This window comes from Vicia villosa, linkage group LG7 (genome assembly GCF_029867415.1).
Source record: "Vicia villosa cultivar HV-30 ecotype Madison, WI linkage group LG7, Vvil1.0, whole genome shotgun sequence".
NCBI lineage: Eukaryota > Viridiplantae > Streptophyta > Magnoliopsida > Fabales > Fabaceae > Vicia > Vicia villosa.
This window is the reverse complement of record NC_081186.1, coordinates 4,541,048-4,568,641: the sequence shown is the minus strand read 5'-3', so window position 1 is coordinate 4,568,641 and position 27,594 is coordinate 4,541,048. Positions and strand designations below refer to the sequence as shown.

The 27,594-nt window shown below is 36.9% G+C and overlaps 1 pseudogene; it reads left to right on the top strand.

The window, feature by feature from the left end:
* The first annotated feature begins 438 nt into the window (after positions 1–438).
* On the top strand, positions 439–27,594 carry LOC131617048 (protein FORGETTER 1-like; annotated as a pseudogene).

The following is a 27,594-nucleotide window of genomic DNA, read 5'->3' as shown; positions in this document are numbered from 1 at the left end:
CGTTAAATAAAAATTTATATGTACCAAAGTGGAGTAGAGGTGAACCAAAAAAAATTCTAAGAATCGTGAAATAAAAGTTCAAAAAATTAAATTTCAAAATAGGGGGATAAATGTTAAAGAGTTTAATAGTTATGCATTTATAGTGTAAAATAGTCTCACATTATTATCAAATAGGAATTCATCACCGATCCATATCATATTATTAACTTGAAACTTACATATATAATGGATTAGTGATAATATTTAATTGATAGTGTAAAACAATTTTACAGTGACGATGACAACTCCGATGAGGACAACGACTCTATTGACTCTCCCATTCCGATGGAGGATGGGATATCCTCAAGTGATAACAGCGGTGGAGTCTACTTCCTATTGTATCCTATTTTTTAATGATAAAACCATCAGAAAAAGAAACATTTAAATAAAAATAAAAATATACACCCACAATGTTTGTCACGTGCCAATTTTCCAGCTTGGGAAAGAATTGAGCCCAACTTCCCTAATCCTCAATCTCACACACTCCATCCTCCCACCATACAAACCATTCCGTCGGGCTCATTTCCGAGAGAGGGGGCACCAAACACAGGCAGAAGAAAGAAACAAGTTACAAGCATAACAAACAAATTAAACGTTCCATTCCCTTTCGCGCTTTCTCGCCCGAAAGGAACAATAAAATGACCCAACCATCGGTACCATCTCCTCCTCCGCCTCTACCACCACCTCCCCCATCAACCGCTCCACCGTCACAACCTTCCGACGGCGGCGTTCGTGTCCGCTGTGCCGGTTGCCGCATGATCTTGACCGTAGCGCCCGGGCTGACCGAATTCGCTTGCCCGACCTGCCGAATGCCGCAGATGCTTCCGCCGGAACTCATGGCTAGGGTCCACCAAACGGCACCGTCAACATTGCCGTTAACTCCTCCTTCACAGAATTTGCCTGCTCACGGAATTGATCCTACTAAGATCCAGCTTCCTTGCGCTTCCTGTAAGGCAATCCTCAATGTTCCTCATGGCCTCTCGCGGTTCTCTTGTCCTCAATGTAAAGTTGACCTCGCCGTCGATCTCTCTAAGATTAAACAATTCTTGCCTCCGCCTCCGCTTGAAGAAGTTAACGAGGTTTGCTTTGGTTACTCCAATTTTGGAATTATCAAGTTGCTCGTGTCACTGCTTTACTGTGTGTACACTTGAATAATGCGATTCTGATTTCTGTATGTAATTGATTTCATCTAGCATTTTTGATTGACAATGATGGAAATACAGTAATTTAGTGTGTCATTATGAGTACACTTCATTGAGATTGAGTTGTAATGATAGATTGTTGCTTTCACTTCAAATTTGCATTTGAGTTGTTTTCTACTTTTAAGATCTAGTTTATATGGAGGAACTCATATGTCATTCTTATCTAAGGATGAATAAGCATTGAAATAAAAAAGGAAAATATGTTTGATAGTTGATAAGGTGAATGTGTTAATAAGAATTGGGAAACAAGCTTGATATGTTTGTTTTTCGAGATTAAGAGAAAGTAGTTTATCAATGAGAGAAGAGGGAATTAATGCTGTGGGGGAATGTAAGTTAACTTGTTAAGGTACTGACAATTGGTTTCTACGTTGCCGTTTTGCTTCCCTCTTCGTCCATTTCATGCACGGTTTTTTGTTGTCATTTTAGGATAAGAATGTATAGTTGGCTTTGATGGGTGCAGAACTGCTATTAATAGAAGTTTCATGCATTGTGAACTTGGAATAGGAGTTATTCCTTAAAGAAGTGAGATTGTTTAAGGGTCTTATTTATTTATATTTTTTTGCAATTAAGTGGCCCTTAGTCTGTAAAAATCAATTGTTCACATGGCAAAACCAGCCTTTTTGTCTTTGATCTCTTATCCTTTGGATGGAAGGGTTTGCCGGTAAAGGGAAAGGAGTGTGAATTTTTATTTTGATTAGACATTTGTTTCCTTACATGAGGATTTTATAAAATGGAAGCAACTTTTATAATTTCTCAATTTAGATTAGATACACAAGTTTACGTTTCCATCCCTTTTCCACAAGTATTCTCTATCCAAACCTTGGTTGGCAGTTGGCTAGGTGGAAAGTGGAAGATCTTGAATGCAAATAACTTCATGTTTGCATGGTGCAACAGAAGTAAAGGGTGAATATTATAGTGTACTTATCTTTCACTCTGGACAAAACATCGATTGAGAATATATTTTTTCTTCTTATTCTCTGTTTTATACTCTCTGAATTTTAACCTACTCAATTAAAAAGAACCCAAATAATTTGTATAGGATTGAGATTGTCATGAATCATGATGTTTGATGTTCAGGCCCTGTGCTTTAAAGGAAGGACCTGAATATATCAGAAAGTGAGATAAGAATTTGTGTGCAGCCTGCTGGTCCAGTACAATTATCATCAATAGACTAAAATATGAGGTTAAGAAACAAGCTTGTCCCACAAAATTAGTAAAAAAAGACTTTCATTGCTACAAGCATTCTTTTGATGGTTATTTTAACTTTATACTTGTACATTTGTAGATTGGGCCTGCCTAGGGAATTGGTTGCTCTTTTGAATTGATATTTTTTCTTTTTCTGTGTACATGGTAGAATTCTTGATTCTATAGTTTTGTTCGACCAAATGGATGTATAGGTGTTTTTTTTTTGCCTCTGAAGTTTTTTGTTTTTGTTTTTGAATAATAAAATATATTTGTGAATATAAAACCCCCTACAGGCAAAAGAGATTGGATGGCCTACTCTCTACCTTTTGATACTTTGTTAAATTATGTCTAGCTGTTTATTGATATTTCCCTGCTTTTATTATTTTATTGGTTTTCTAATAGTTATTTGAAAAAGGTTTATATATTTAACTAGCCTTATGCTTTTATTTTTACTTTTATCCTGCATGGAATTAAATCAGGTTGCTGTTGAAGTGGAGAGGGATGAAGATGAAGGTGGCATGGCCGGAGAAACATTTACAGATTATGTAAGTTACTAATTGCTTTTCCAGCATTGTATGCTAGAAGTTTGTTATCAACAATTCATTTGTTATTTCAAGTTACGCAAGCAAACTATTGTGATATTAAATTGTCTCCTTATGCAGCGACCACCAAAAGTATCGATTGGACCTCCACACCCAGATCCTGTTGTGGAGACATCTTCATTGGCTGCAGTGCAGCCACCGGATCCTACCTATGATCCAAAGTCTAAAGATATTTTGGAAAGTTCAAAGGCTTTATCATGTTTGCAAATTGAGACCTTGGTCTATGCTTGTCAGGTTTCTTCTTTGACATAATGAACAGTATATAATTTTGATTTACTTTGCCTTTCTCGTGTTTAATGTAATGTTTTTTACAGAGACACCTTCAGCACCTCCCTGGTGGAGCTAGGGCAGGATTCTTTATTGGAGATGGAGCTGGTGTAGGTAAAGGTCGAACAATTGCAGGTCTAATTTGGGAGAACTGGCACCATGGAAGGACAAAAGCATTGTAAGTTTAGTTCACACTGTCTCTGCATCCAATGATACTTGCATGTTATTAGAATTTGAGTTAAAAGCAAATTCATGCTTTCAATGCAAATTCGAACACATTAACCAAACCATATGCCCATGTGTGTTTGTAATTTGAACTCGATGCCTGACTATACTCTTAGAGTTTACTTGTTTTGATGCTCTGTCATGTTTTCAACGATCTTACACAGGTGGATTTCTATTGGTTCAGACTTGAAGTTTGATGCTAGAAGAGACTTGGATGATGCAGGTGCAACATGCATTGAAGGTATTTCCTTTGGTGATATTATATGTATAAAGTTGTGTTGCACACTTACCCACTGTGGTTATGTCCTTACCTGTTACACACTATTAGGTGCAAAAATAGGTATTCCTTCGGTGATATTATATATGTATAAAGTTGTGTTGCACACTTACCCACTGTGGTTATGTCCTTACCTGTTACACTTACACACTCGTTAAATACATATTAGGTGCAAAAATCTTTCTCACTATGGGGTTCCTCCTATTTTCCACTTTTCAAATTTTAGGACTTGTATGGATATTTTATGAAGTAGTTTTTAATATCACATATCGAACTAGGATTTTGGACTATGTTGTCAATAGCACACTATAGCGGCGCTAGGGTTCGAAGCAATGCTATTTGTCAGCAAGCCGCTGTCAACAATAGCGATTGTAGCAGCCGCTAATTGCGGCCCCAAACCGTGCTATAGCAGACGCCATTAGAATTTTGGGGATAAGTTCCTTAAATTCGTTTCTATTAACTGTTGTTTTTTTGTAAGGCTTTGTTTGGGGCTTTGGAGGGGAGGGAAGGAAGGGCTTCGAAAAATGATTTTTAAAAAAAATATTGAGAAATTTTTAACATTTTTTGAAAAAAAGATTTTGGTTAGAATGATAAAAAATAAAATAGTACTTGTCGTTAACATATTTTTAATTTTTGGAATAGTATAGCAATAAAAATTGTATTTGAACAATTTGTTCAAGCCCTTCAAAACCTGGATAGGGTTTCAGTGACTTTCATATAACATAACTTTGGTAACTTAAGTTAAAAAATTATTCTCTTACATCAATTTAATTTAAATTAATCTATCATTCATTATATTAACTAAAGTTACAAAGATATGACAACAGTAAAGTTACTGAAGCCATTCCCCCAAAACCCTCATCTCATCTAATACAATTTTTTAGTTCTCCCAAATTAGGTTTTTATTTTATTTTTATGTCATGAATAAAAACAAACCCTTCAAAATCCTCCCAACCAAAATCCTTCTATTATTTTCACTCAATCCTTCCTATTATTTAAAGTCCTCCATTCCCTTCTCCTCCAAACTCCCAAACAAAGCTTAAGGGTATACATTTCAATGAGTAATGTTATGTTCTTGCTCACAATAATCGTTCTGCTCTTCCTAATTTTAGTTCAGTTTTGTTTTACTCTTTTTCTCTGCAGAAGTTTTATTATTCTATACTTTAGGTTCTTAACTATTAAGTGTGAATGTTTGATGATCTCTTTAAATGTGTATTAGTTTATTTTTGAGTATGTATGTTTACTTTTACAGTGGTTCTCAATAAGATCAACATTGCTAAAAACAGTATGATTCTTATTACTCCACTAGCCTTGTTACATCATTGGTCTTAAATGGCTAGTTTTTTATTTTTACTTGTCATACCTCCTTCATCCCTTGCTGTTGTGTATTGGATATATGTAAGAGTCAATACCTAGTCATCAGTTTATGAATAGCTTAGAACAAGTTTAGATATTAGTTTAAGCATAGCTGTACTGGCAGTGACACGTGTCAGTCACTGCAGCCACTATATATACTAATATCTTGTAACTCATTCAGTTAGAGAATTCAGTTACAAACTCTCTCTCTCTCTCTCTCTCTCTCTCTCACACACACACACACACACATTTCTCTAATAATATGAACTAGCCTCATACATCATTATCACGGATTACTGTCGGATGAAACGGATTACTGCCAGATGAATGGAGAAGAAGCACTTTAGTTTTACTTTATAAGAACAAGGAGGTTTATACAAAATTGTGCAAATTATATGGAGATTAAACTTATGAGTCATATCATGAAGATATCATGAAGTTATGGGAAAGAGTGATTGAACGGAGACTAAGAAAAGATACTCAACTCGCTGAGAATCAATTTGGTTTTATGCATGAGAAGTCAACCAAGGAAGCAATCTATGTACTACGATGTGTAATGGAGCAGTATCGGATGAACCAACAAGGCTTACACTTAATTTTTATTGATTTGGAGAAGGCATATGATAAAGTGCCTAGAGAGATTTTATAGAAAGCCCTAGAGAAGAAAGAGGTTAGGATTACAAATATTCGAGCTATCCAAGATATGTATGAAGGGATATCGACTAGTGTGCGGACTCAGAGTTGAGAGGGTGGCGAGACGAACGATTTCTCCTTTAGGTTTGCATCAAGGTTCAACCCTGAGCTTCCTACCTTTGTACTTTAATTTTGGATGTACTTACGAAACACATCCAAGAGCTAGCACTGAGATGCATGCTTTTTGCAGATGATATAATCATACTTGGAGAGTCGAAGTAGGATTTAAAGTAGAGGTTGGAGATGAATTTTAAAAACGGATGATTTTCGCATAAGAAGAAATAAGACGAAGTATATGGAATGTAAGTTAAGCAAAAGTAAGTTTCTAACCTAGAGGTGAAAGTTGGAGGCCATATCATCCCACAAGTCACGCGGTTTAAACATCTTAGGCCCGTATTACAAAACGATGAAGAAATATAAGGGAATGTAAACCATCGAATTCATGCGGGGTGGCTGAAATGAAAGAGGGTTTCAGGGATTTTATGTGACACAAAGGTATCGCTAAAGCTGAAGGGAATTTTTATATTGGATTGGGGTAGAACATGCGATGTTGTACGAAACAAAATGTTGTGGACGGTTAAGAATCAACACGAGAATAAAGTAAGTGTAGTAGAGATGAGGATGTTGTGTTGGGGGTGTGGTAAGACTGGATTATAAATGACAATATTAGAGAATGTTAGTATAATATAACACATATAGCAGAAAAAATGGTGAAAAATATACTTGGTGGTTTGAGCATGCAAAGAGAAGACTTGTAGATTTTGTAGTAAGGACTAGATCAGATGGAGAGGAGTCAAACAGTTAGGGGTAGAGGAAAACCTATAAAAACTATAAGAGAAGTTATTAGAAAAAGATCTTGTGGTAAGAGATTTGGATAGAGGCACAATCCTGGGAAGAAAATTATGGCGGAAGTTAACCCATGTAGCCGACTCCACTTAGTGGAATAAGACTTGGTTATTATACTTGTCTTCTTCTTCGTCATCATCATCATCTTTTCTGCCTTCTCAACTCTAATTATGCTTCTTTTATCCAAAGAATGAAAATTTTCTGTTTGTTTATCATCATGGGAGAAATTTCATCTTTAGCCCATTTCAGGTGTTTGTGTTTATCAAAATTTAATGTAAAAAGTTCCTGTAATTAATTATTTCATCTATATTACAAACAATGTTCTGATAAGTTCAAACTTCTTCCTTTTTCCCTCCCCTTTAATCCAGTGCATGCTTTGAACAAACTACCTTATTCTAAGCTTGATTCAAAGTCTGTTGGGATCAGGGAGGGAGTTGTCTTCTTGACATACAATAGCCTTATAGCATCTTCAGAGAAAGGTCGTTCTCGTCTTCAGCAGCTTGTGCAGTGGTGTGGACCAGGGTTTGATGGCCTTGTAATTTTTGACGAGGTATGCAAACATTTTCTTGTACAAATTATTATTTCCAATTTTTGTTTTGAAGGATAACATTAATCGTTCAATTGCTTCTTGGATTCAATTTTATTCCATTACTTTTTGTTACTAAGGTTTGGTGATTCATTGTAGTGTCACAAAGCAAAAAATTTGGTCCCTGAAGCTGGTAGTCAGCCAACACGCACTGGAGAAGCAGTGCTTGAAATTCAGGTTCGGTTCTTAATTTTCAATCTCTTGGAACAGTGAATGAAGGTTTTTGATATTATTTGTCCTTTTTTAATAATTTTTTTACTTTAATTTTATATTGAGGTGGGTGTCAATCTTGAGAAAGTTATATTTTTGTTTACTTTTCGGATGATTTGGTTTCTCTCTTAATCGTCATTCTTTGTTATTTCTTAGGACGATATTTTCAAAAGATAAAATTAAATGAACAGTTGAGAGAGCCATAGATATCATATCAGAAAGAAAGATTAGATACAAGGACCTGGTTTTAGCTTTGCCTAATAGATGCAACTTGTAGGTTCAGGGGCAAAACAAAGATTCTCAAAATTAATTTTGTAACAACAAATTTTTGAAGTGATTTAATCTAATTGAAACATCTGTGTAAGATTAACCTCCATGAACTAATTTGAGTTGCAGTGCTTGTATATTTGTACTCCAGTATTTGGCGCGAGAATCAGATACAAACTAAGAAATTGGAATGGTATCCATTTCATCCCCGTCTTGATCATCATCCGTAAATTGGGCAGCTTGTATGTTTCGTCCATTATAAGACAATGATGCCACTTTATGACTTCCAGCCCCATCAAAGCTATCCCAGACATCTCCACTAGTGTCCCCCATCTTAGGACTCCCTTCCTTCTGTGCTTCCCTTTTAGAGAGCATGTCGACTATAATAAATAAAAACCGAAGTCCTACTATCCAAAATGCATGGAATCTAAGTTTTCTTTTTGAAAAAACTGACTAGTTTTTGAAAAATTGGGGTGAACTTTATTTCTTTAGATTTTTAATATTGGACCATTCAATTACTAGATAACAAAAATAAATGGACAATTATTTAAACTAGGCTATATGAACAATTTAGTTTTGATCCACTTAATTTTACAGAAGTTTAAAGTCTTTTGCTGGGTAGAGTGCAAATTTGATAGTGTTTGTTGAAGGTTGGGCCTAATGATGCAATTCAGATTGAATTTCGATCCAAACTTATGAACTTATTTTGAAACAAGGAATATTATTTTATGACTGAAAATATAGTTCCCAAACATGGGACTATTTAATCTAATTGTTAGTAGACAAGAAGATAATAGCTTTTACAGTACTAAAAATATTTGATATAATTGTTAGTAGACAAGAAGATAATAGCTTTTACAGTACTAAAAATATTTGGGTGGTTGATCTGTAAGATAGCAGTAGTGATATCTTTTTAGTTGTTAAAATTGCAAGTTTTGATGGGATGTTGCTCTCAAACATTCCTTCCCCTACTCCAACTACAAAAGGTCATATAGAAAATGAGTAGTTGTCAGTTTAGTTTGTTTAGAGATTATATCATTGTCTGAATCCATGTAGCTGACCTCACCTAGTGAGATAAGGCTTGGTTATTATATTTTTTGTCTGTGTTTTGAAACAAGAATTAGTTATGAACGATTATATACTATTTTTTAGCTTATTTTGCAAGGCAGTATACTATAGTACCTATTCCCATAATCACAGTTAGAAAAAGTACGCGTATCTGCGCGATTAACAATTTCATTATCTATACCCGCGGAGTTGCTAACTACTCGTATCCGTACCCATTACCTGCAATTTCACTACAATAAATTGTTAAATAACATTAGGAGCAACAACAATTTTAAAATTTCAAACTCAACATATGTTTGGAAGACACTTTTCATGGTGGAATCTCACAGTTAACAAAAGCTACATGTTGACGTGTTGGGCTACCATACATTGAAAGGGTTCCCACTGCGTTTCCGAACACAATCTATGAACTCATTTAGGTGTCAAACTCATCCTTATTATCTAGTTACACATATTGTTTCAAGTTTTATTATCACCTAAAGTCTCTTGCAGTCACCTCATTATTAAGCTGCAATATATCATCTTTTTGATATAATATTAATAGCAATACTGGAAATCATCTTCACTGGAATCATAAAAACTGACTTCAAATACTTAGTTTAAAATATGGGAAACTATTTAATCCTATATATAAGACTGAACCCTTGTGAAACTAATATCTTCAACCAAAAACATTTCCTAAATGCAAATGCTATGCACATTAAATAAGTGTCGCATAAGGAATTTGATTGGATTCTTTTTAAAATATGATGTAAGTGTGTATACTAATATAAATAAATATTATGCTGGTGCAAAGCAGTGTGCATAGTAAAGCACCTGTAATCGCTTCTCTATCCGCTCAACCGTGTCAACAGTACCTGTGCCTGTACACTTACTGCAGGTTTTTTAACTACTTATAATGTGTATTTTTTTGGCTGGTACCCAAGTGTCTATTGCTCTCTGTCATTATTTTTTGAAGTCAAATTACTTTGCAAAATTTGGCGTTGAAAGCATGATTTCAGTTATTGCGATTTAATTTTACAGGATCGACTACCTGAAGCTCGTGTTGTTTATTGCTCAGCAACTGGTGCATCTGAACCCCGCAATATGGGTTATATGGTTAGACTTGGTCTTTGGGGAGATGGAACTTCTTTCTCTGAGTTCCGTGAATTTTTGGGTACCATTTCCTTTTTTTGTTATTGATCTACTTTAGATATTTTTCTTGGATAAATTAATTTTTGCACTTCTTTTACAATACTTGCTGCTGCAATGTTTGGCAAGTACTTATGCTCCTCCACTATGTATTTTTCTTCATGAACATACTGCTGTTTTAATATAACCATTTTTGACCTGTATTATAACTTCAAAAGCATTTACAAATCTATTGATAGATAACTAATATTAATTTTACAATTTTTTTTATTTCAACTTACCATAGCTACATAATATAAAATGTTTTAGAATTTTTTATATTTCAACTTACCATATTTCAATTTTTTGACCGGTATTATAACTTTAAAAGCATTTATGAATGTATTGATAGATAACTAATATTTTACAATTTTTTACATTTCTACTTACTATAGCTACATAATAGAATTTCTTATATACTTTTCTTTCTGAATATGTTTTCCTCACAGGCCCATCCCCTTAATGCGTAAATTTAAATTAACTATTTGAATTTATACATCCAGGTGCTCTTGACAGAGGGGGTGTTGGAGCTCTAGAATTAGTTGCCATGGACATGAAAGCAAGGTTATAATATTTTCACGTATACATGAACATTTAGACTTAAGAATGTATGTTTATGAAAAAATATTGTCTTGCTTCACTTTTCTCATTGTAGGGGGATGTATTTATGCCGGACACTTAGTTATGAGGGTGCTGAGTTTGAAGTTATTGAAGCACCATTAGAAGATAAAATGATGGTATGGGATACTAACTTGTTAACTAATGTTATCTTTATTTAATAAAGCTGTAACTTAAGTGCTCTACAAAAGAAATAATGGAGATTATCTGGTAAATATTGTCTGGTTGACTGGCATCTGAAAATAATAACCGTAGAGCAGAAGGTTAAGAAAAAGGAATCCCATCAACCAGTTTCAACTGTCTGTTAGTTTTGTGATGTGTTGTAATTGGCTCCCCCCTCCCTCCACATCTGGTTTGTGTTTCATTGATTTTCATTTGCCAATTTCAATTTTATTGATTAATATACAAATTACCTGCATTATATTTAGACGATTGTGGATGTATTATTGGAAGTATCAGATTAGGAATATATTTTTCCATTCTATTTTGTATATTTCAATGCCTTTTGGTTCACTCTATGTATGGTAAGAAAGGGGTTGGTATTGTAGAAAACTAGAGACGTCTCCTGGCTGCATACTGGTCAACTTTTGTTTTCATATAATTGTAAATTTGTAACATGTATTATCCATGTCATATATGATATCATGACATTGATGTTTTGCTTATTTATCCGTTGAGGTAAATATTTTCACCTGATGACCTTATTGTTCATATCAAACTACTTAGGACATGTATAAAAAGGCAGCAGAATTTTGGGCAGAATTACGAGTAGAATTGCTGTCAGCTAGTGCTTTCCTAAATGATAAACCTAACACTAGTCAACTATGGCGATTGTACTGGGCAAGCCACCAGGTATTAATTTATAGTTAGTACCTGCAGGCAGAATCTCTATTTTGATGTGTCATTTGTCTGTATACTAAATATGTTCTTAACTCTGTAGCGTTTCTTTAGACACATGTGTATGTCTGCTAAAGTCCCTGCTACTGTAAGACTAGCAAAGCAAGCATTAGTAGATGAAAAATGTGTAGTCATTGGTCTTCAGAGTACTGGTGAAGCAAGGACGGAGGAAGCTGTGACAAAATATGTGTGTATTTGGATTATGTATTCAATTCCATGTAAACAATTGCTTTTCTACAATTCAATTTTCTCACTTGTTTTATTTTTTGTAAAGGGTTCTGAACTTGATGACTTTGTTTCTGGACCTCGAGAATTGCTGCTTAAATTTGTGGAAGAAAATTATCCATTACCAGAGAAACCTGAACTCCTCCCAGGTTTAAGATTTTTTTGCCAAATGATTTTCATTTGTTTATTGTGCACTTAGTTTATAGTTTTTTTCTTTTACATTATAGGAGAGGATGGTGTTAAGGAGCTCCAAAGGAAGAGGCACTCTGCAACCCCTGGTGTTTCATTAAAAGGAAGGGTCAGAAAAGTAGCCAAGTGGCAACCTCCTAGTGATGCAGAAACTGACGAAGAATCTGAAAGTGAGTCTCCAAGCAAAGTTGATGAATCTTTTGTATACACAGCCTTTTTCCTTTTTTTGCTTTAGTTGCATATGTTATGAAGCTATTTTTCCAAATATCTACATCCAAGCCTCATCTCTCTTGTTGGGTCACCTAAACTGAACAATGAAGCCACTGTGCTACTGCTATATTTCGAATGTCAAGTGTTCAGAAAAAAACCATTTAGATATGAGAACTTTCTTTTTGTTTATTTATATATTTTAGTCTTCATCTTGCTTTTAACCCACTGAACTACCATTGCTTCAGCAATTCATTCTAGAAAAAAGTAGTTAGTATGTGGTCCTCACACTTCAATTTCACCTCATAACATTGATAACTCTATTGCTGAGATTATATTTCAATTAATCAAGCATTAGCGCACCAGTACCATCCTAGCCACCCAATTTACTTAGATGAGTGGCCAATAACAAAAAACAAAAATGGAGCCTTATCACACTTTGGTTCCCAACAGTTAGTCCCATACATCATTGCAAGCTTCACAGTTGTAATAAAATTTCTTCTGTGGTACATGGATGAGAAGCCATATTTCCTAAATTACGTAGCCCCAACTTAGAGGTTCCCGGAAAGGGAGATACGCTGGCTACTAAAACACACTGTTGTAAGCTTTTCTTGTGATCTCTTTTTTTCTGGGATATGAGAATACATGTCATACAAATTAGTTACTGTACTAAATAACAAGCATACTAGGATTGAAGTCCTAACAAGAAAAAACATGAATGACAAGACCATTATGTATTGAAATCAGGGTTTACTGTTTCCAGTGGTAATGTGAACTTAAATGTTTTCAGCCACTATTTGTTATTAGGAGGAAAACAAGATATACTTCCATTTGTACTATATTTAATTAATTAATTAGTATGCAATGGTACAGTATGCGGTTTATAGCCCTAGGCAGGATTTATGAGTTTGACAACCTTGAGGACTACATTGTATGCACAAATGCATGCTTTGACGCACTTTCTATTTCATAATGTATTAGCATTTATTTACTCATTTGGCTTGCTATGCTGATAGATAGTAAAAAATGCAAATTAAATACCTTGCTGTAAATAATTGTTTATTCTATGGAAAAAAAGTGATAACATTTTTTTTTGCAAGAGCTTATTACTTTTTTTCCATAAGAATTTATAGAAGACAAAAGCTGCAATAGTGGAGGATAGTGAATCCGTCAAAATAAGAACACAGTCTAAAGGGAAGCAACAGTAGCACCATGACAAATCTGAGGCGAGGAGAAATCCTCGGTGATTTTGTGGTTCTTTCCCAACCACAACCTCAACCACAACACATTATCCCTTTAACAACACTTTGCACCAAACTTCTATTATCCTCTTACCAAACCTTTGAAAATGAGTGTATGAATTTTATCAAGATATTTTTCAATTTCATCAAGATTCATCTGGTTTGATGCAGGTGATTCTGACATTGAGTCTAATGACTCTGATGAGGAGTTTCAGATATGTGAAATTTGCACCACTGAGGAGGTAGTTTTTCTTCGATTTTTTCTTTTTTTGTTTTGTTTTGAATCTCTTGAATTATTTTGATGTTATGCTATGGATGTAGTAGTCACATAGTTTTTTCACCGCAGGAAAGGAAAAAAATGTTACAGTGTTCCTGCTGTGGTAAATTAGTCCATTCCACATGCTTGATGCCACCAATTGGTGATATAGTTCCTGAAGAGTGGTCATGCCATTTATGTAAGGAAAAAACAGATGAATATCTTCTAGCAAGGCAGGCCTACATAGCCGAACTCCAGAAGAGGTATACAATTTAAACATTTCTTAAGTTATTGGGGTCTGACTTTAATGGTTTTAATTATCGTTTTATGTTGAATAACTGATTAAAAAAGAGATTACAAGACACATTATCTTCATGAACCTAAAGTAGAGGGAAAATTATATAATAAAGTGCTGTTTGCTTTATTAAATTATGGCAGATATGATGCAGCCTTGGAACGTAGGACAAAAATATTAGAGATCATTCGTTCTTTGGATCTTCCAAATAACCCCTTGGATGATATTACTGACCAGGTAGTGATTCCATGTTTGATTTTACCTGCTTGCTTTGAAGATCGTTTGCTTAAATACTCAAATACAGTTTAACTATAATGTTTAGAGGTTATTTGAAAACAACTACATAGATGCAAGGGAGCAAGAAAATAAAGATGCTTGCCGAATGCTGACCTTTTCCTCTATCACAATTGCTTGATAGAATTAGGTAAAGAGAGAGAATGAAAAGAAACTCTCATTGTATTCAGTGATTAACAATAATACAAGAGGCTACTATATATAGCCATGTGATACAAAACAGAAAAGGTGTGAGGCGTATAACAAACTAACAGCACACCACTAACAAGCTGACAGCTCAGCATAACAGAATAGAAAGATAAAAACAAAGGCATATTAGTAAGCTACTCTATTAGTCCCCCTTAGAAGCTGATGGCAGACTTGTCAAAGCAGCTTTATCACACACACGTAACTTGGAATGAAGAGGAACAAACTTGGCAGCAGAGAGGGGCTTAGTGAGAATGTCAGCCCATTGGTCTTGAGCTGGTACATGAACAACAGTCAGACTTTTACTGAGTACCTTCTCCCGCAGGAAGAAGATATCAAGCTCCATATGCTTAGTCCTGTTGTAGAGAATGGGATTGTGAGCCAATGTAACTGTGCTTAAGTTATCACACAGTACCTTAGGAACTTGAGAAGAACAATGGAGTTCCTTAAGTAAGGACTGAATCCAAATGAGTTCAGCAGCTAGCTGAGCCATACTTCGATATTCGGCTTCAGCACTGGACCTTGCAACAAGCTGTTGCTTCTTAGACCACCAAGAAACAATATTAGGACCAAGGTATATACAGGCCCCTGAAGTGGATCGTCGGTCATCAGGGTATGATGCCCAGTCTGCATCACAGAACCCTAGCAACTGCGTTGGCTGCTGAACAGGGGCTGACTGAATAAGGAGGCCATGATGGAGAGTACCACTGAGGTATCTTAAAATTCGTTTAACAGCCTTCCAATGGTCCTCTAAAGGATTAGACAGAAACTGACAAACCTTGTTGACTGAAAAAGAAATCTCAGGCCTAGTTAAGGTAGCATATTGAAGAGCACCAACCACATACCTAAACTGAGTAGGGTCATCAACAGTTGCAGACCCAATCTTGGACAGTTTGCTACTAGAGACCATAGGGGTAGGCATGCCATTGGCATTTAGCATATTGAGCCTTGAAAGCAAGTCTGTAATATATTTAGTCTGAGATAGGAGAAGAGAACCATTGGAGAGGTGAGTCACTTGAATCCCAAGAAAGTAATCAAGCTGACCCAGCTGCTTAAGAGAGAATTTATCATTGAGATGCTTGATCAAGGAAGCTATAAATGGAGCAGAATTGCCTGTGATGATGATATCATCAACATAAACCAGAATTAGAATCTAAAGTTTGCCTTGATGCAACAAAAACAGGCTAGGATCACATCTACTGGCAGAGAAACCAAGATGAATTAAGGCACTTTTGAGCTTATCAAACAAGACCCTAGGAGCCTGTTTTAAACCATAAATAGCCTTATTTAACTTGCAAACAAGAGTTCTGTCAGCAGCTTCAAAACCAGGGGGCTGTTGCATAAAAACTTCTTCTTCAAGAATGCCATTGAGAAAGGCATTGTTAACATCAATCTGCTGCAATGGCCACCTGTTTGTAACAGCAATAGAAAGAACAATTCTTACAGTAACAAGTTTAATAACAGGAGAAAAAGTCTCTTGAAAGTCACTGCCAGCCTTTTGATGGAAACCCTTAACCACTAACCTGGCTTTATACCTATTTATGGAACCATCAGGATTTTCCTTAATCCTAAACACCCATTTGCAGCCAATAGGCTTCCTTCCAGCAGGAGCTTTCACCAAGGTCCAGGTCTGATTTTTCCAGCAGTGCCTGATGTTCTTCCTTCATGGCCTGAAACCAGTTAGGAGCAGCCAAGGCTTGCTCAACAGATGTAGGTTCAAGGTGGGCTAAAAGAAGAGTAGGGTGAAGTCTAGGGAGGGTGATTCCTCTTTTGGCTCTAGTTTGCATAGGGTGAACGTTTTGAGGATGAATTGAAGGTAAAGGTAAGGGTGTGGCAGCAGAAGTGGAAACAGGGCTAGGGCTGGGAGAAAGGCCAACAGAGGAGGAGGAATGTGAAGAAGAGGGAGAAAGGGTGCTAGCTTCAGCTAGATCAGATAGAATAAGAGCAGGAGAGGGAGAAGGGGAAGAGATAATAGGAATGACAGTTAGGGGTTGGGGAATGGACTGCTGACCAGAAAGAGAATAGGTGTTAGATGGGGCAGCAGAGGAAGAGGGAGAAGATAAGGGAGAAATATGAGGTACAGTGGGACTGTTATGTTGTGGAAAAGCAGAATTTGAGGAAGACAGAGTAGGGGTAGAGGGAGCAGAGGGAACAGGAGGAAAACTGGGAGAGGGAGAGAGAGATGATGCAGAGTTAGGAAGAGAGGAAGATTTAGAGGAAGAAAATAAGGTGGAATAAGGAAAGTTTGCTTCATTGAAAACAACATCCTTGAAAATGAAGATGCGACCATCTGAAGGCATTTGTAGCCTTTGTGAGAGGTAGAGTACCCTAGGAAAATGCACAATTGAGACCTAAAGTCAAGCTTGTTAGAGTTATAGGGACGAAGGAAAGGGTAGCATGCACATCCAAAGACTTTAAGAGTAGTATAGTCAGGATTTTTGTGAAGCAGTTTAAAATAGGGTGAGACATTATCAAGAATAGGAGTGGGAATTCTGTTGATAAGATATGCAGCTGTGACAAAGGCATGATCCCAGAATTTTAAGGGAAGAGTGGACTGAGCAAGAAGGGTAAGACCAGTTTCAACAATGTGCCTGTGTTTACGTTCAACAAGGCCATTTTGGTGATGTGTATGGGGACAGGTGAATCTGTGAACAATTCCTAGGTCTGTGAGATATTTGGTGAGAGGTCTGAATTCACCTCCCCCATCAGTTTGAACACATTTAATGGGACAGTTGAACTGAAGTTCAACCATTTTCTTAAACTGAAGGAATTGAATCACGGTGTCAGACTTAAGTTTGAGAGGAAAGACCCAAACAAACCTAGAAAAGGCATCAATACATGTAAGAAAATAGGTATAACCACTGGAAGATTGCATAGGGGCAGGGCCCCAGAGATCACAAACAACCAGCTCAAAAGGATGAGAGTAAACTGTGGTAGATAAGGAGGAATGTAGTCTATGTGACTTGCCAATGCAGCAAGCATGACATAATTCAACAGGTGGTTTAGATGGAAAAGACAGATTACACAGTTTAGAAATTTCAGTGAGCATGATGGTTGGGGTGTCCCAGCCTAGTATGCCAAAGCACATATTTATTTGATGCAATAGAGTTAGCAGTATTAGAATGTGAAGAAGGTGATAATGTATTAACAGTAGCAGAATTCAGAGAGGGATTGAAAAAGGAGCTTGTAACATTATGATTGTAAGATTCATTACAAGGAGATAAATGATCTATAGTATGATTGGAAACAGATTCAGTACATTGAGATATAGAACTCTAGAATCTGTCCTATAGGAAGTATTACAATTGTATGTAGTAGGATAACTATGGCTAGAACTAGAAGAGGAAGGAGACTTGGACACTGGAGGAGCAGCTGGATTGGGGAATTTATAGAGGCCATTAGCACCAACAAGACCACTGAGTAAGACTTCAGAAGTAGCCTGAGATTTGTCAACACAAAACTTAGGATGAAATTCAAAGAAAACAACATTATCTTGAGCAAATTTGCTCACACTCATAAGGTTTTTGGTGATGTGAGGGACATGTAAGAGATTTCTAAGTGTGAGAGATAGGTGAGGTTTGTGAGGTAAGGAAAAAGACAGATCCTACAGAGTTAATGGACAAACCTTGGCCGTTACCTATGAAGACTTGTTCAGTTCCAGGCACGGAGGAAGAGTCAGACACATTAGAAGCATCAGGAGTGACATGATGAGAAGCCCCTGAGTCAGGATACCACCACTGGTTTGCACTGCTGGCTTCAGTGCCTGCATAAAAAGCTTGTGGTGCAGAGGATCTAGGAGGTGCAGCTCTAGGAGAAGCATAAGCAAGTTGCACAGGGTAAACAACACGAGGAGCCATAAGAAACGGATTGAAAGGAGCGCGCTGATGTGAATAACTAGCACCACCAGAATTTGCATAACGATAGTAGCACACTGAGGCATCGTGACCAGGTTTGTGACAGATCTGACACGGTGATTTCCCAAAGCGACCTCCACCATGGCCAAAACGACCACCACCGCGACCAGAACGACCACCACGAGCACTATAAGAATGACTATCAGCATTAGCAGTAACGTGACTCGTTCCTTGAGGAAAGGCCTCTGAGACGACTTGATCAGAAGCGACCGGAGCAGGAGAAGAGGTAGTCAGAGTGAGGTTGACTGTCGCCGTCGCTGGTTCAGTAATCGCAGCTTTGCGATGCTTCTCCAATCGCGACTCATGAGCAAGCAAGGAAGATTCCAATTCTTCCAAGGAGCTAACGTCATCTTTGCTATTAACAGCGGCAACAATGGAATCATACTCCTCAGGTAACGAATCAAGAACAATCTCAATTAGGTTACGAAGAGGAACAAGATCGCCGATGGAGGTTAGTGACTCACTGATTTCACGCGAACGCGTCATAAGCTCAGCAATCGTTAGCGAACCTTTCGTAAGTCGCCGGAGCTCCGAACGAAGTTGACGCGCCTTGGTGGAGAGAAGAACATCAAAGTAGCGATCAACTTCTGTCCACACCTGCCACGCGTGCTTGCAGTCAACTAGCTTGGGAAGAAGAGCGTCGGAGATGGTAGAGAGAAGCCAGGTGCAGATGAGAGCATCCTGTTGCTCCCACTCAAGAAATGCACTGTGAGATGCAGGATCTGAGGGAGACGGTGGCGGAATCACCGGAACAGTGACGAAGCGTTGTAGACGATGGCCACGGACGACGCCATCAATCTGCTGCTTCCACTGTTTGAAGTTTTTGTCGTCTAGCTTAACAGAAATCAGGTGAGATAGCTTCACCTGAGAGGAAGGGAAAAGAGGTTCCATGGATCGAAAAAAAATTTCAGGCTCAAGATACCATGATAGAATTAGGTAAAGAGAGAGAATGAAAAGAAACTCTCATTGTATTCAGTGATTAACAATAATACAAGAGGCTACTATATATAGCCATGTGATACAAAACAGAAAAGGTGTGAGGCGTATAACAAACTAACAGCACACCACTAACAAGCTGACAGCTCAGCATAACAGAATAGAAAGATAAAAACAAAGGCATATTAGTAAGCTACTCTATTATTGCTGTCATGGAATAACTAAAATGTTTGGTTTAGAGTTTTGAAACTTCCAGTTTTGTTCTTGTATAAATAATTTGACCTCTGTTTGAAATATTTAGGAAATTATATCAACAATAAGTAGTAGAGAGAATAATCTTAATTGTGGCTATAATCATTAGTGATAGAATTATTTTAAGCTTTCTTTTTGTTGTTATATTAATGATTTTTTTATGTGTTTCTCTGTGTTAAGAAGTGTGGTTGGGCCTAACACAACCCTACAAAACCGGCTTGTAGGGTGAGGATTGCCCCCACTTATAAGGACATGTTCATGCCATATATTGTCCGATGTGGGACTCTTAACACACCCCCTCACGCCCAGGACTAGACAACTGGAGCGTGGAAATAAATGGCGGGTGGTCCGATAGCGGAAACCATAGAAGGTGGCCCACCGGATCTTAAACGAGGCTCTGATACCATGTTAAGAAGTGTGGTTGGGCCTAACACAACCCTACAAAACCGGCTTGTAGGGTAAGGATTGCCCCCACTTATAAGGAAATGTTCATGCCATATATTGTCCGATATGGGACTCTTAACACTCTGTAAAACATTCAGAGGCATTAGCATGCTGTGTTGTATCATTAAATCTCATAGGTTCTAGTTTTTATTATTTGGTTATCATTTTGTGAGAGTGCCATGTCCTTTTTGTTGTACCTTTTCTGATTATTACTGTTTTGTTTATGAATTAAAATTACTCACATTTCTGGTTAAAATTTTTATTTATAAAACAGCTAGGAGGGCCCGACAAAGTTGCAGAAATTACAGGAAGGAGAGGCATGCTTGTGAGGGGCCCTACCGGAAAGGGTGTAACTTATCAGGCTCGTAATACGTAAGTTGTAGTGTCCATATCTTATTGTTTAACAGCATTTAATAGTAGCCGCATTATGCCAAGTTTTGTGTATCTGTGTAGAAAGGATGTCACCATGGAAATGGTTAACATGCACGAAAAGCAGCTTTTTATGGACGGAAAAAAGTTTGTTGCTATTATTTCTGAAGCTGGATCAGCTGGTGTTTCTTTGCAGGCAGATAGGAGAGCGGCAAATCAGGCATGTCAAACTGACTTGAAAGTGTTTTTGTCCCTGATACCATTGTCTTGTCTGTCCTATGTTTATGATTTGGTGTGGTTTAGAACTTCTGTGATTGAACTTATGCTCTGTTTTATTCTTTTTTGTCTGCCTTTTCTCCCAATTTTATGCCCTGTGATCTTTACATAACAGAAAAGAAGGGTTCATTTAACGCTAGAGCTTCCGTGGAGTGCTGACCGTGCAATTCAGCAGTTTGGAAGAACTCATAGATCAAATCAAGCTTCAGCACCAGAATACAGGTTATTGATTAGAATGAATTGCATTCGCTCTGTTTGCTTGCTTTTCATATTGTTATTTATGTTGACTAAATTAATTTGTTAACTTGCTGTCTCTCTGGTTTCATTATCTGCAAAATAGTTAACTTAAAACCGACGCCCGAAACCAAAGTGTTCAGTTTCAGACATATAAGTTCAAAATGGCTTAAGCAATGGTTGGACAAAATTGTTTGATCCCTATCTTAAAGTTTTTTTTAACTGGACACCCACTGAGTTAGTGAGTAGTGTGTGACACATGTTAAAGAAGTATGAGTGTCAAAGGTGTGTCCAAAACATTGATACTACGGTGTTTGATATACATTGATCTAATAGAAATATTGAGAGTCTCATATCTCTCTTTTTCACCATTCTACTGTCTTACTGTAACCAGATAATTTCAATTGTTTCAAGTTTCAACCCAAGACATAAGTTGTTAACCTCAGCGGTCCCGGCCGTTATCTCGGCACGGAACAGCAAAACCAAGAAAACTGCGTCAGACCGTGCCGTTCCGTCACAAATGGGTGACTCGGCTGGTTCGACTACAATAATGAGATTGGAGAGCATCACTGCACTGAGCAGCACGTCATCCGTATATGATATTACCCTTAACTTTTTAAGGATAGCAAGATTATTTTAGACTTTTATTTCTAAATATGAATACTTCATAAATTTTGATTAATTTATTTTAGTTTTTAACAATTATGTTTTCATTAGTAATAACGGTATTAGTGTCCACGTCACTAAAATATCGTCCGTTCTGCTCCCTGCTCCTTTTCCATTCCATTTTTGGAGATGGCTGCGCAGTGCTTCTATCCGAGATTGATAAAATAGGTTATACTGCTTTGTCAAAATGCTATATTCTGGTGTATACTATGCACTGTTTCATAAATTCTATAGAAGTTAAGATGTAATCTCCTTAGACTGGATATGAAATGATTCCAGCAATAGTTTTTGTTGATATTATCCCGCCAGTTTACACCAGTTTACCTGATCTCTATGCTCATAAATGCATCAGGATACTCTTTACTAATCTTGGTGGAGAACGACGATTTGCATCAATTGTTGCGAAGAGATTAGAATCTCTCGGTGCTTTGACTCAAGGCGACCGCAGGCATGTTGGATTTACCTGTTTTTTTATTTTCAATGTGTTTGGATCAGTGAACTTTTACATCTTTGTCTATGTTCCTGACTTCCTTTATGTCTTACAGGGCTGGGCCTTCATTAAGTGCTTATAATTATGATAGTGCTTATGGAAAGAGGGCTCTGGTGATTATGTACAAAGGAATAATGGAGCAGGTTTCATATTATTCTTTGAAATAGGGAGGCATACAATCACACATACACATACAAATATATAGGGGACAACTCCGGCGAGAATACTTGGTTATTGTGAGAGACGAGAACAATTGATCTAACTGTTAGATTTGCATGAATGGCTCATATTACATTTTAAATTAAAGTATCATGTGACTGAACCTTCTTCCTTTTCTCATCTACAATGGCGACTTCACCCAAATTCTACAATAGCAAACTGGTATAATCTAGTAAGCTGGACCAGACCCAATGTTTGGGTGTGATTAGCATACCAATTAATTATTCTTTTATTCAATTTAATTTACTTGTGTGAGGGTCCTTCAAGATGACGCCAACTAGTCAACACCAGAAGCATAACAATGACGTAAAATTGAGTATAGTGAAATTCCAACTTTTCTTTAATCCTGCGAGGATTTATGTTGAATTTGAATGCTAATTAACTAGTGTTGGCTATTAGTATACGTTAAGAGTCCCACATCGGACAATATATGGCCTGAACATGTGTTTATAAGTGGGGGAAATCCCCACTCTACAAGCCGGTTTTGTAAGGATGAGTTAGGCCTAACCCACATTCTTAAGATGATATCAGAGCTTTGTGTAAGATTTGTTGGGTCACATCGGATAATATATGGTTTGAACATGTGTTTAAAAGTGGGGACAATCCCCACCCTACAAGCCAATTTTGTAGGGATGAGTTAGGCCAAACCCACATTCTTAAAATGGTATCAGAGCCTAGTGTAAGATTTGTTGGGCCACCATTTATTTTCACGCTCCATATATCTAGTCCTGGGTGTGAGAGGGTGTATTAAGAGTTCCACATCGGATAATATATGGCAAGAACATTTGTTTGTAAGTGTGGATAATCCTCAACCTACAAGTCGCTTTTGTAAGGATGAGTTAAGCCAAACCCATATTCCTAAGAGTAATTATATCTTTACTAGTAAAGATCCTGTATACGTAAAACTGACTACTTAATGGACATCGGTGAGTGATACTGCCACAATCACTGGATTGAGCTTTGGTGTGTATACGCATAACTGACTACTTAATGGGCATCGGTGAGTGATACTGCCACAATCACTGGATTGAGCTTTGGTGTGTATACGCATAACTGACTACTTAATGGGCATCAGTGAGTGATACTGCCACAATCACTGGATTGAGCTTTGGTGTTCGAGTGTGTTTTGATGTGCATTGGTATATCATTCATGACTATTTTTGTTGTGCAAAGTGTTTTTTTTTGAGCCGCCTCTTGGGATTTGTTTTGCGAAGAACCATGAGTGAAGAAAAAGGGCGGCGAAGGCGAAGCAACAGAGAAAGGAATAAAGTTCTGTGACATTAAAATGTAATCTGAGCATTGATTTAAATTTGGTGGTTAAGGGTAATTGTTTTCATTTCACAAAGTAACCAAGTGTTCTTACTAGAGTCGTCCCCATATATATGAAAAGAGTGCTCAAATCCATCTAATGACAAACTGTTTTCTAGGATTCTCTACCTGTTGTTCCTCCAGGATGTTCATCTGAGAGACCAGATACTATTCAAGATTTCATTACGCAGGCAAAAGCTGCTCTTGTATCTGTTGGGATAGTTAGGGACACAGTTCTTGGTAATTCATTACTACCCTCAACTAAACATTCAATGGAGTGGTTAAGTTCATTGTTGAAGTATTGTTGTGATACCAAATTGCACTACCTAACCTTTTGACTATACACGTGATTTCTATTTTATAGGAAACGGTAAAGATCCTGGAAGGTTATCTGGTCGAATTATTGATTCAGATATGCACGAAGTTGGACGATTCCTCAACCGGCTTTTGGGTCTACCTCCTGATATTCAAAACGGGTGTGTCCTATGTATATTGAATGTCTTGATGCTTCTAATTTATAGTACTAAATTCAATATGCTAAATACTACTGTATCAACAGGCTATTTGAGTTATTTGTGAGCATCTTGGATCTTCTCGTTCGGAATGCACGCATTGAAGGTAACCTCGACACAGGAATAGTTGACTTGAAAGCTAATGTTATAGAACTACAGGGGACTCCAAAGGTTTGTTTGCTAAACTTGTGTCTGCTCAATATTTATGTTATCAACTTCTTTCCTTATTCCTTCCTCAGTGTTAATTATAATTGCGTTGTATCAAACTGCTCCAAATATCATTTTGATATTTGAGCTGATCTTAGGATCTTTTCATTTCATGTGTGCAAAATTGTTTCCTTGTGTTGTAAATAATGTATATTTGTAATTATTATTTATAATAATTGTACGCTCAGCCCATATATCAGCCCCATTTGGTTTAGACTAGTCTATTTAAATGAATTACTGCATATACTCTTTTTACTACTTTGAAATACATCAGAATTATTTTCTACACCTTGTTTAGAACCAATTCTACTCCTATATTTTGAGCTGTACTCCTTCATTTTTTCTCATTAGAGAAAAAAAATCTCGTCTTTGTTCTTTTAGTCTTTGTTATATTGCTGATATGGACTAGAGAAATTTTCGTTACATGCAGACAGTTCACATTGATCAATTAACTGCGGCTTCAACTGTTCTGTTTACATTCATCTTGGATCGGGGGATCACGTGGGAGGTGCTTGTTCTTTTCTGTTTGACCCAACTAGTGTGCGTTACTCAAACGGAAAATACTGACTTTCTTGTTGTTTACATGTCAGTCAGCAAGTAACATGCTGAATGAAAAACAGAAGGATGGGCTTGGCTCAGCCAATGATGGCTTCTATGAGTCCAAGAGGGAATGGTTGGGAAAACGTCATTTCATTTTAGCGTTTGAAAGGTATCGTTTTTCATTATGTATTCCTGTTTCCTTAGTTCAGATTCAATTTCATTGAATATTAACTGTATTAACTAATTATCAAGCATTTCTCTCTGCTGAGTTAGGTTGCCAAATTAAAAACCTGAGCTTATATTTATTATTTATGTTCACATGTGCTTGGATACTCCAAAAAAGTAGAGATAGCTGGCCTCATAATTTCCTTTTGTTTGCTTTATTCTTTCTTAGTTTTCCTTTTTCTGGTTACTAAATTAGGAGATTCATTTATCAAACTTGATTTCTGCACTGGTTTTTACTAACGTCTGATGCCCAGTTCAAGATGTTCATTTTTCTCAATATACTTTTCGATATCATCATGATATTTGACTTGCTTAAGAGAATTTTAGGAGAATATACTACATGCTTTCAATGTATTAATTCATTATAATGTTAGACATGATCACATACAGATCATGGCATGGTGTTGTAACCTCATGCGGCATACATGATCTTCTTGATTTGCTTAAGTCCTTCTGTTCTTCACTCGATCTTCTTATTGATTTGTATTTCCTCATTTTTGTCCCTCGCGCAGTTCCAGTTCTGCTTCGGGTATGTATAAGATAGTCCGTCCACCTGTTGGGGAATCAAACCGGTATGTATTCTAGCAGTTAGGCTTTGTTGGGCATTTCATTTTATTTTTTTTTTGTATTTTGATCATGGTTTCCCTTCAATCCCTTAGGGAGATGCCTCTATCTGAATTGAAAAGTAAATACAGAAAAGTTTTATCCTTAGAAAAGGCTCAAACTGGTTGGGAAGAGGAATATGAAGTTTCATCTAAACAGGTATTTTCTTTAGAAGGTATTTCCTGTTTGTTAGTTTTCAATGAAACCAAATGTTACTGAAATGAAATATTGAATTCTCGAGGCTTTACGGTAAAAATCTAGTGTTGCTTGTTGCAGGTTAATTAGGGTACCAGTTTTGCTAAAACTGCATAGGGAATAGTTTATTTATTATATATAGGTTTGTAGCCAGTGGTTATATAAAATTTAAAGAATAATATCATTCCTCCTCTCTTACTGTCAATTTCTTCATTCCTCTATTCATAAGTATGTAGTCAATGACGGGTAGCGTAGCATGGTGGATGACCACCAAAATGCCTTAGTGGTTTGTCGGGTAGAGGCAAGGGTGCTACGCCAAATTTAGGGGAGAGAAAAACAAGGGGAGAAGTGAGGTCGCTTTCTCGCAGAGAGAGAGAGAGTAAGTAACGAAATAGAAGAGAGGTTGATAGGGAAGGGAGAGGTTGCAGAAGTAAAAAAATGATAAAAAACGAGGGCATTTTTTTCCACTCGTCTTCTCTGTTCTGCTCATTTTCTTTGCAATTTTTTCCGCCACATACAGTACTGCCACACCTGTATTAACTACAGATTCATAAATAAATCGTTTAAGGAAGTAGACTAAGCAAATATTGCAGTCATACATACTATGTTTTTCTAAGATCAACTAATATGCTATTGTACTTTCTTTATCTCTCTCTCTCTCTCTCTCTCTCCCTCTCATCTCCCCTCTCTCTCTCCCCCTCTCTCTCTCCTCCTCTCTCTCTCTCTCTCTCCCTCTCTCCCTCCTTCCTCCTCTCCTCTCTTCTCTCTCTCTCTCTCTCTCTCTCTCTCTCCTCTCTCTCTCTCTCTCTCTCTCTTGTGAATTCCTGACACATTTGTCGTACATAGAACTGACTCGAGCTGTTTGTTGTGAATTTCTTGGACAATAGTCATTTATTCTTAACTTAGTCATATACTTAGACATATATTGTATTTTCTTCCTTGATGTTATTATCTGTACTGTCTAACACCATCGATCAGTATATAGCCATGTATGATGCCTGAATGGTATTATATTACCTGAAAGATGCATTAGAACTGAGATGATAAAAATTGTAATCCACACGTACTCTAAACTGTTTAACACCCACTTCTCTTTTCCCTTTTTTGGAAGTGCATGCACGGTCCCAATTGTAAGATTGGCAGCTTCTGTACAGTGGAAGAAGACTACAGGAAGTAAATGTATTGGGTGGCCTCATTCTTCCTGTTTGGGGAACAATAGAAAAGGCCCTTTCTAAGCAGGTATTTCTTCAGCATATATGAAAAACAAAAACTAAAACATTTTATTGAGAAAATATTGTATTGCTGATGCTAAAATATCAACTCATGCATTGGTTTGTCACTTTGTCCTATTATTTATATGCTGGTTTGAGTTTTTCAATCTCGAGATTTTTCATTGTCAAAATTGTAATGGATGGCTTGGATTCTGATATAAATTTTAGTAAAGTGTTCGCACAATCGAGTTTGCATTGTAGAAGAACTTTCAACTAAATGAATTATTAATATCTGCTTGAAAAGGTTTTTTTTTGTAAGGTGGCTCTTGGTCCCGTTGTTTAGTTTAGACCATTATACTTCATGACTTCAAGGGTGACTGATTATTTGATATCTTTTTGTTGGCAGTGGCCTCAGAAATTACTTAAATATATATCTCGAAAAAAAACTAAATTGATGATCAAATATGTACAGGCCCGCCTAAGCCATAGGAGGCTACGAGTTGTTCGCATAGAAACTACTACTGTGGATAGCAAACGAATTGTTGGGCTTCTTGTTCCTAATGCTGCTGTTGAAAACTGTTCTTCAAGGTAG